Source organism: Alligator mississippiensis, unplaced genomic scaffold (genome assembly GCF_030867095.1).
Source record: "Alligator mississippiensis isolate rAllMis1 unplaced genomic scaffold, rAllMis1 scaffold_32, whole genome shotgun sequence".
In the NCBI taxonomy this organism is placed as follows: domain Eukaryota; kingdom Metazoa; phylum Chordata; order Crocodylia; family Alligatoridae; genus Alligator; species Alligator mississippiensis.
The window spans coordinates 81,388-89,913 of NW_026775335.1; positions in this window are offsets into that span (position 1 = coordinate 81,388).

An 8,526-nucleotide genomic window follows, 5' to 3' on the forward strand; every position below is an offset into this window, starting at 1 on the left:
CTGCCTGGAATCCCGCGGCGCCGCGATGATACGAACGCTGCCGCGGCAACGCCCGGGGACCAGCTCCATCGCCCCCCACCCCGCACCCAGCGCCGCAGCCCCCCGCGGCACCGCCATGTCCCCCAGGGCCACTGTCCACGTGCCTGGGGATGGGTGTCGCTCAGGACAGACCAGGTGCTCCCCCAAATTGAGGGCAGGGGGAGGAAATGCCCAGTTTCCCACTTTACCATAACTACTTTGTTTTTCACCGGTGCCAACACGAGAAACAGGCTTGCCGTGCGCACTGCATGGAGCAGTGTGCACGGCACCGGGGCCCTTCTCACAGCTATACCCCTGCTGGGCTCCCTGGGCTTGCTCTGTGCTCCCTTCTTTGCACAGACACCGGGGACCAGGCACAGGGCCATGCACCAACCCTGCCCCCAAAGCCTTGCTCAGCCTGCTTCAGCAACCCCAGGAAGCAGCGCCTGAGACACCTCCTGACAGGACCTGTCCTGGGAAACCCACAGGTGGCATGGGAGACACCAGCCGATACATCCCCAGGTGCCAAAATAGCCCTGCAGCAAAAGGCCCCTGCCACTCAAAATGCCAACCCCAATGCTGGCAGCTCTCCCAGTCCATGCCCCACTGGGGTGCTCTAGGGTCCAGCTTGTGCATGTGGGCTGCCCTCTCCCACCGTGCCCTAAATACATCTCCGGGAGTCCAACCAACTCCAAGCAGGAAGACACCTCTATCCCTTTCCTGCTCCTAACCCTGGTCCCAAACCTGACCCTAACCCGCGCTCAGCTGCTCCTGCAGGAGACCCCGCACAGCCTGGCTCCAGTGACTGGCCTAGAAGTCCCAAAACCCCGTCACTGGTCCTGCTGCAAATTGCCTTGCTGCCAAAACACCTCCCGGATCCAACTCCAGGTGGGGCCCTCAGGCTCCATCCAGCTTCTTAGCAGCGTGGAGGAGGCGACCCACTGCAATACAGCACTAACAGGGAGTCCTACTCATCCCGAGCAGACAGACAGCTCCACATTTGCCTGTTCTCAGCCCCTAGCCAAAACCCAGCCCCTGCCCCTGCCCCTGCCCCAGTTCAGGCTGCTCCAGCAGCCTCCGGCAGGAGCCCCTGAGCAAGCTGACTACAGCCGAGCCCTAGCATGGGAAACCTGAGCTTGACCCTGGGGTAAGTCAGCCTGGGCCTGGAGAGGGAAGAAGGTATGGGCACGGGAGCTAATACAAAGCACCTCTTTAGGATGGTCAGCACTCCTGGGTAAGGATTGTTATGAGACTGCTACGTTTCCCTCTCCAGCAGCATCTCCACAGCCTGCCTCGCCATGCCTCAGCCTCGCTGGTGGCCTATGTGGTCCAGCAAGTGCACGGCGCATCTCTGCAAGCCTGGCCATTGCTGCACCCTCCTGACCAGTTCAGCACAGCAGTTTGAATGATATGCCGTCCAGGCCTGCCAGTCATCTGCACCCACCGCTCTCTTCTTCCTGGTCTTTCTTATTGGCTGCAGCCTGGCCCCTTGCTCAGCTCCCATCTCATGCAATGCACCAGCAGCAGTAGGAACCTTGCCCCTGACAGCTCTTGACCCTAGAAAGCAAATAAAGAAACAAGGCATCTGCTAAACTTGTCCAACTTGATGGTAAGCTCTGAACTCGCCGTCTCCTTTTACATTGGGTCTCCGAATCCTCTTTGCATTTGGTTCAGGCTCCCAAATCTGTCCTGAGGCTCTGGCCCTGGGATCCCTTTCTCTTTATGGCTGCCAAGCTCCCCTTAGTGGTACCAATGAGAAGAAATCCTGGCCAGATCCTGGCTCCACCCATGACAGGGGCACAGTCCCTTGTTCATGTGAAGGCAGAGGGGACGGGAACAGACTTCTTCTATTTGGGGTCAGACCCAGGAGACCACCATCACATTCCCAGCTCTTCAGAGGCCACTGCCCATGCACCTGGGGATGGGTGTCCCTCAGGGCAGCCCGGGCACTCCCCAAATCAAGGGCAAGGGGAGGAAATGCCCAGTGCAGTCGCCCACTTTGCCACAGCCACTTTTTTCCACTGGTGCCAACACGAGAAACAGGCACGGTGTGCGCTGTGTGGAGCTGTGCACATGGCACTGGGGCTCTTCTCACAGCTGCACCCCTGCCGGGCTCACTGGGCTTGCTCTGCGCTCCCTTGTGTGAACAGATGCAGGGGACCAGGCACAGGGCTGTGCACCAGCCCTGCCCCCAAAGCCTCACTCGGGCTGCTCCAGCAACCCCAGAAGGCAAAGCCCAGGGCAAAAGGTCCATGCCACTCAAAATGCCAACCCCAATGCTGGCAGCTCTCCCAGCCCATGCCCAGCTGGGTGCCCTGGGGTCCAGCTTGCTTCCTGCTTCCAGTGCTGGCCTCTCTCTGTGGGGGAGGGGGCTCTGGCTGCCACTGAAGGAGATGAGGTTGCTTTTGCCTTGCCTCTGCTCAGGAGACCGGAGTTGAGCCTCCTTCAGCGGCTGCTGCGGCTGCTTCCTTAACTGTGTTTGATGTGTTGTGGGTTCTGCAACAGCACTGTGGACCCTGCTGTGTTGAACTAAGAGTCATTTATTATTATCAGTCTCTGAAATCATATCCAGGGTGGATCTTAACATTTGCATCCGTATATGTATGCAGATCTGAGACCTGCTCTGCCTCAACTCAGTCCAGTCCTGTGGAGGGAGAGGAAACAAGAAATGCCTCTGGCTCCTCATGGCAGAGAACAGGGAGTCCCAGTGCTGCAAAAGTGCCACAAGCAACTGAGCCCTGCAGTGCTGAGCATGAGGCTTTAGCCTTCAAGGGACAGCGCAAGGAAAACACAACCAGACACAACCGTGTTGGCAGTCTGGTTTTGAACCTTTGACCCCCACTCTGGTGCCTGGTTTCATTATAATTTGTCCCAAGTAATTAGTAACATGTCACTCTGCCACCAGTAGTAATAGGGCCTTATAGTTTCCTCCATGGGCCTGGGCTTATGACATCCCCTGGTGTTCACAGCCCAGGGTTGTGCTCTGGCAGGTGCTGCTGGGGCTGTGCTGGGAGACGCCTGCACTGCAGCCCCCGATGCCCAGCCCTGGGGGCACTTTCTGCAGTGCTGGGACCAGCGCCCCGGGCAGCCCGGCACCAGCTCCTGAGCCAGAGACTCCAAGTCATGGGGAGAGACCTGGGGGCTGGCAGCCCAGGGGCTCTGCACACGCGGCCCCTCCACACCCATCGCTGGTCCCCGCACGGCTGCGCATCCCAGAGCTGCTGCCCTCACTGATATACAGGGCACGGGCAGATCCAAGGCGGCGCACTTGCTCTGCTTTGGTTCCTGTTCCACCCAAACTTTCAAACCAGCTGCCTGGGAGAGGCAGCATCATTTCTACTTGGAGGGTGCATCTATACAAGGTGCTTATTGTGCATTCGCCTATTAAAACTGCACAGTAGCACAATGGTTAAAAAGCATACTAATAACCTACTGTGCAGCATTACTAGGCTCATGCGCAGGAAGCATCACAAAATAACCGTGCTCCAGTGCGACTGCACAGTAACGCTAGCTCCTGTGCCTTTAGTTAGTATTTTAGAAACAAGTACTAACCTAAATGCCCACTATGTAACATGCACTGATGAATATGTAAATCTGCCCAGAGAGACTCAACCTATCTCATGGCCTGTAATCATCTTCCTAATTCTTGTTAATCTTCCTCCCCTCCACAAGTGTCAATGACCCTCTCTCCTTTTTAATGGTCCTGAAGATCCACTTTTCCAACTATCCTTTCTTCTGCAATGTCACTGCCTGATAGCCACTCTCTTCTGTTTCACAGCCCTGCAGACTGTGTTTAGCATTAGCTAAAAACTTCAACTCAGGTGTGGACATCTTATTTTAACTTGGGTGTAGAAATGACTGACCGTGAAGTATTGGAGGCGCTGTCAAAATCCTCAAGAAAGCTAGATTTTGTTTCATGAATCTGAATAAATGATGTACATTTAAATTTAATGATAGCAGGGCTTTTGATGCAATGACCTTTGACAATTTAACCTGGTTTGTTGTGTTTTTTAAACCTGATCTATATTCTAGCATAGGGGTTGTCAACTGGGTGCCTGCATACCCCTCAGGGGTACTTGGAAAGGGGCTAGGGTGTATGCACAGGAGGGTGGGGACAGAGCAGCGTATTCTCATAATCCTTGACATCGAAGGGGTTAAATTATAAAATGTATGCTGATAGGCTACGTAGGCAGCTGGTCAATCTGGAAGCGGGTGCGCAATAAGAAAAAGTTTAGGAACCTCTGTCCTAACAGGAACACATCACGTGCGGCCTTCTAGTTTCCTCGGTGGGCCTGGGCCTGTGAAGTCCCCTGGTGTTCACAGTCCAGGGTTGTGCTCAGGCAGGTGCTGCTGGGGCTATGCCGGGAGACGCCTGCACTGCAGCCCCCGGTGCCCAGCCCAGGGCATCTGGGCCTTTCTGCACTGGCTGGATCCAGCTCTCCAGGGCAGCCCGGCGCCGGCTCCTGAGCCGGAGAATCCTAAATTGGGGAACCTCTGCCCTACCGTATTAGAGAAGCTTCTTGTTTTGCTTTAGCTGGAGGAAAATGCGTGTTGTGTACCGTGTGATGACGTGCCACACTGTCTGCATCGCTCTCTTCAAAATCCTAGATCCACTTGTGCACTCAGGATCTTGTTCCCAGTAGCCCTGGCAGGAGCTGACCTAGGTCCTAGGAAGTGGACATCCCCGGGAATGGGCAAGGGCGGAGATGTCCCAGCCTGGGGTGAAGGAGATGGGAAGGGAGAGCCTGGCTGGACGGGGCAGCAGGAGCAGGCATTGGGGAGGGAAGTGGCCAGCTCCAGCCTGGCCCAGGCCCAGGCCCCTGCTCTGTACCCAGCCTGGGAGAAGCACTGTCCTGTGAGCAGCAGAGAGGAAAAGCCAGTCCCTGCCCCTGCCTGGTGTCTGCACTGCTGAAGGAAAGGGTTTTCAGGAGGGACAATTTTGGGAAGACTGAAAATACTAAGACACCCATATTCTTGCCATACGGCCCTGGCTCGAGTAAAGCTGGAAAGGCAAATGGGGGACAACTAAAGAAGGCAGATTTTGACTTAGATAATGCACCCTGCAGCAGGAGGACAGCAGGCAGCACTGCAGTGAGACGGGCTGTCTGGGCAAGGGGCCCCGGCTTTGCCAGGAGCGCAACCACCGCAGTGCCGCCTGCCCCCAGGCCAGCGTGCTCCGCTCATCGTGGGAGATGTGCTGAACAGCAGAGGGGCTGCGTGGCATCACGGGGCAGGGCCCAAAGTGTGTAGGGAAGGTTGTGACCAAGGATTGTCACAGGAAGGGAAGAAATCTGGTCAAATCAGGGCATGCCCTTGACTGAAGCCCCTTCAATTCCTTCCCGCCCCCACTCCCCTCCCCTTGCATTTCTCTCCCAGGCCAGCTGCAGAATAACTTCCCACTTCACTGCAGATTCTCCCTCAGGCCAGGAGACACCCTCCCCTATATTACTCCTTTCCAGTTACCCCTTTTCCCAGGATCAGTGAGGTTTTCACCATTATTTCCAGGCCATTCCCTGATGGTTGGGATGAATGCCAAGTGGCTTTCAAAAGGTCCCGTGTGAAATGTGTCTTTCAGTGGAGTCTCGTGCCTTGCTTCACTCAGACAGAGAATTTAGGGCAGGCGTTTGCTTGTGGGTGGGAGGTGACATCTGTCTTTTCAAGGGTGTCGCTTCACATCCAAATTGAAAAGCTGCAGGGAAATCCTGGCCATCTTCAATACGAGCAGGCCGTCTGACCCCAGACCTCGTGATGGGAACATGTGGAATAAAGGAAACCAGAGGCCTTTTGTGTCGGGAATCGAGAGATCCTGGCTAAAGCTAAGTGCGCTGCTTCCACTGAGACACTCCTGGCTTGAAAAACCAGGATTATCTCAGCACATAAAATGACTTCAAAAAATGGGGCTCTTGTCCCAGTTTAAAAGTCTGTCTCAGGAAAGCCATAGAGTCGCACCGTCTCAGTAGAGGTGACCGCAGTGAGTGAGGCCGTGGCTGCTCCCTAGGACACGTTACTGACAATAAATGGTGCCACCCTGCCCCTGCTGCCAAATTCCCAAACCCAGAGCCCTACACAGCAGGCTGGGGTCAGATTCATAGATTCACAGATGTTAGGGTCAGAAGGGACCTCAAAAGATCACCGAGTCCGACCCCCTGCATAGGCAGGAAAGAGCGCTGGGTCTAGATGACCCCAGGTAGATACTCATCTAACCTCCTCTTGAAGACCCCCAGGGTAGGGGAGAGCACCACCTCCCCTGGGAGCCCGTTCCAGACCCTGGCCACTCGAACTGTGAAGAAGTTCTTCCAAATGTCCAGTCTAAATCTGCTCTCTGCTAGCTTGTGGCCATTATTTCTTGTAACCCCCGGGGGCGCCTTGGTGAATAAAACCTCACCATTTCCCTTCTATGCCCCCGTGATGAACTTATAGGCAGCCACAAGGTCGCCTCTCAACCTTCTTTTGCGGAGGCTGAAGAGGTCCAGGTGCCCCAGTCTCTCCTCGTAGGGCTTGGTCTGCAGGCCCTTGACCATACGAGTTGCCCTTCTCTGGACCCTCTCCAGGTTATCTGCATCCTTCTTGAAGTGTGGCGCCCAGAATTGCACGCAGTACTCCAACTGCGGTCTGACCAGCGCCCGATAGAGGGGAAGTATCACCTCCCTGGACCTATTCGTCATGCATCTGCTGATGCACGATAAAGTGCCATTGGCTTTTCTGATGGCTTCGTCACACTGCCGACTCACGTTCATTTTGGAGTCCACTAGGACTCCAAGACCCCTTTCCACTTCCGTGCCACCCAGCAGGTCATTCCCTAGGCTGTCGGTGTGCTGGACATTTTTCCTCCCTAGGTGCAGCACTTTGCATTTCCCCTTGTTGAACTGCATCCTGTTGTTTTCTGCCCACTTGTCGAACCTGTCCAGATCTGCTTGCAGCTGTTCCCTGCCCTCCGGCGTGTCCACTTCTCCCCATAGCTTTGTGTCATCCGCAAACTTGGACAGAGTACATTTCACTCCCTCGTCCAAGTCACTGATGAAGACATTAAAGAGTATCGGTCCAAGGACCGAGCCCTGCAGGACCCCACTGCCCACACCCTTCCAGGTTGAAGCCGACCCATCCACCACGACTCTCTGGGTGCGACCCTCCAGCCAATTCGCCACCCACCGGACTGTGTAGTCATCCACGTCACAGGCTCTTAACTTGTTCACCAGTATGGGGTGGGATACCGTATCGAAGGCCTTCCTGAAGTCTAAGTACACGACATCCACCCCTCCTCCTGTGTCCAGGTGTTTCGTAACCTGGTCATAAAAAGAAACTAGATTGGTGAGGCACGATCTGCCTGCCACGAACCCGTGCTGGTTTCTCCTCAGCATAATTTGTCCTGCCGGGCTCTCGTATATGTGAGCCTTGATAATTTTTTAAAGACTTTGCCAAGGATGGAGTCTTGCTCCACTATGTTTTCCCCCTCTTATTTTCACAGTGTATTCCTAGAAGATTTCCTTGGTGGCGGGAAAGGAGACCAGGCTCCCCAGCTGGAGTTCAAACCTCTGCCTTTTACTCATCCCCTCTTCATCGTCTGGTACAACAGGAGCACCTAAATGCATGGCTCACTGCGCAGGGGTAGGTATCTCCTCCTGGAGATGCAGTGTGTGTTGATAGCCAGCCACTCTTTCTTCTTTCTTAAAAGTATACTGTGGGATGGGAGGTTGTTTCATGCCAGGCGAGGTGGTTGGCTCCGGGGATTTCAGTACGTGGCTATAAAAACGTTCACCTCTGGCTCAGGGCTGGGGTCCCATGCAGGTCAATGAGACCCCAAAGGCATGGCTGTCTGGGCCTTGTCGTGGCGCCCTGGGGAGCGTCTTGGTGCACTTCCCACTGGACAGGTGTCCGTCCTGAATGGAAAAGCTTGCCTGGCAAAACTGTCAAGGGTGAGGTTTGCTGGGAAAGGATGTGGGGAAGCTCCTCATGCTACTGGGCTGGACATCTGTGACTGAAAGACTTCAAACCCCAAGGCTGCCAGTCTGCTCATGTGGTCTCCTTCCCCTTTCGTTTAAAAAAAAAGAAAGAAAAGAAACAAAGCAACCAGAATATTTGGGGGTGGACAGATCTGCAAGTCCGAAGTCAGGAATGTACCACTCTTGAGCTGAATTTACCCGTGTCATCTGTCCCCTCCTATCTTTTTTCCTGCTTATCCAGGGGGTCGGACTTGATGATCTATTGAGGTCCCTTCTGACCCTAACATCTATGAATCTATGAATCTATGAATCTTGCTAGAAGTGCAAGTTTAGCCCGTGTCACTCACAGGTAAGCTGCCCTGGGTCAAGTTGCCAGCGTTCAGCTTCGCTTGCTCGGTGACAGGAGCAGACAGACGTTACCAGGACAAGAGACCGGCTGAATCGTAGCGGGCAAGACCTCTTCTCACCCTGTGTCCAACAGTGCGCCCGTTAATCTGGCCACAGCTGTAGTTTCCTGGTGTAAGCGTCCTTCATATGGAGGCAAAGTTTGGGGAGCACTTTCTGAGGT